Consider the following 1748-nt stretch of genomic DNA (forward strand, 5'->3'; position numbering starts at 1 on the left):
GTCAGCTCGAGTCTTTCCGTTGATTTATTTTCATGGAATCCCTTCCTGTCTCTCAGCAAGTTTCAAGTCGTGGCCTGCTCACGCATTTTATCCCTTTATTCCCAATAAAGTCCCCAGAGTATCTGTCCCATTTATGAGTGTATTACTCATATGGATTTTCAGTTGTTTCTGATTTCTTTTCTTCTTTGTGGACACATATCCCCACAGAGTATTACCTTTTGCATACATACATTTGCATCATGAGGTCTCTTAGGGACCAAAATTTGTCTCTTTGTTATTATTTAAGCCCATTCTACCTCGTCGAGACGAAGATTTTAACCTTCATATCTCCGGCTAGAATGACCTTAAATAGGGGCATCTATAAGACCCCAATTTTGACCATAAGATCCCTCATGGCATCATATCATTGCACATTGCATTTGCCTCAAGGATCATAGCATCTTGGCTCCTTAACCCTAGGGTGGGACTTGTGTAAGTTGGTTTGAGACCACCAAGCATGCTTGAATTTTATATTATTGATTTTCTCATTTTGTTTACTAACCAAAAGCACAAAAATATGTCACTAACATCTTTTGTTTTGTAGCTTGAGCAATCATAAGATCCAAGGCTCCTAGGAGGCCCCTATGCTCAAAGAATGGCTAGATGAAGTTGAAAGCAAGCATGACAATGGTTCACAAAGCTCCCATTCATTATATCTGGCTTCCAAGTATCTCAATTTGTCAATTTGATCAAGATAAACCAAAGGGTTTGTTTCCCAAGGAAACCCTAATTCAACTATGCATTGAATGTGCCTTGCTCATGAAGCAACCTCAACCTATGGTTAAATAAAATCAAGGGAAGTTCTTTCATTCATAATTTTATGCATATATGTGTCTATGTGAGTGTCCTTAATCATCAATTCATTAAGATTTGAAGTTTGGACTTGAGAAGTTGATCAGTCAATTCATCTGACTATTTTGAAATCCACTAAGACCTAACGTTTGATGTGTTTGTCAAATGAAGATGACCCCAAGAGAAACAATGTTCTTAGGAACCATATGAACAACTTTCATGTTCATAAAAAATTAATTTGAAGCTTTGAAGGTCATCATCCATTTCAAAACATTATAGGTCATTTTGATTGAAACCCTAATTTTAGGTCAACTTCCCAAGGACCTAACTCACTCATTTTTCATGCTTTTTAGTTGGTATCAAATGCATTAGAAAGTTTAAGATGTCTACTTCATTTGTTATGTTGAACAAATTTTCATAATCCTAAAAAAGGTACATGTGATAATACAAAACATTATAGGTCACTTTGGACCAAAGTCATTGAAATGTGAAAAAGTCCAACTTCAGGTACCCATAACTTCCTCATCAAAAATCCCAATGATGCAAAATTTAAGTCCAAATTGATTGTATTGAAAAGATATACAACTTTGATGTTGAAGGTTTTGCCATTTGAGGCTTGCATTATTGAAACAGAAGGGCTTGAAGTTGGTCCATTTTGGCAAAATTCTCATACACATGTTTTGCACCTTGAACTTTATGATCAGTTTTCATTAATTTCCCAACACCAAATGGATTTTTGTTCAACATAAAAATTGTTCCTCATGTCAAGACCTTTCCAACCATTACCCACAAGGCCATGTTTCAATTTGGCAAAGTGCATTTTCGAAGAGGTGAAAGTTTATGTTCATTTATGGAAACTATGTGAGAACTTTGTGCACAAGATATTTCCATTAGAACTGCACGTCCAAATTCATTTT

The sequence above is a fragment of the Lathyrus oleraceus genome, chromosome 5 (assembly GCF_024323335.1).
Source record: "Lathyrus oleraceus cultivar Zhongwan6 chromosome 5, CAAS_Psat_ZW6_1.0, whole genome shotgun sequence".
Classification (NCBI taxonomy): Eukaryota; Viridiplantae; Streptophyta; class Magnoliopsida; order Fabales; family Fabaceae; genus Lathyrus; species Lathyrus oleraceus.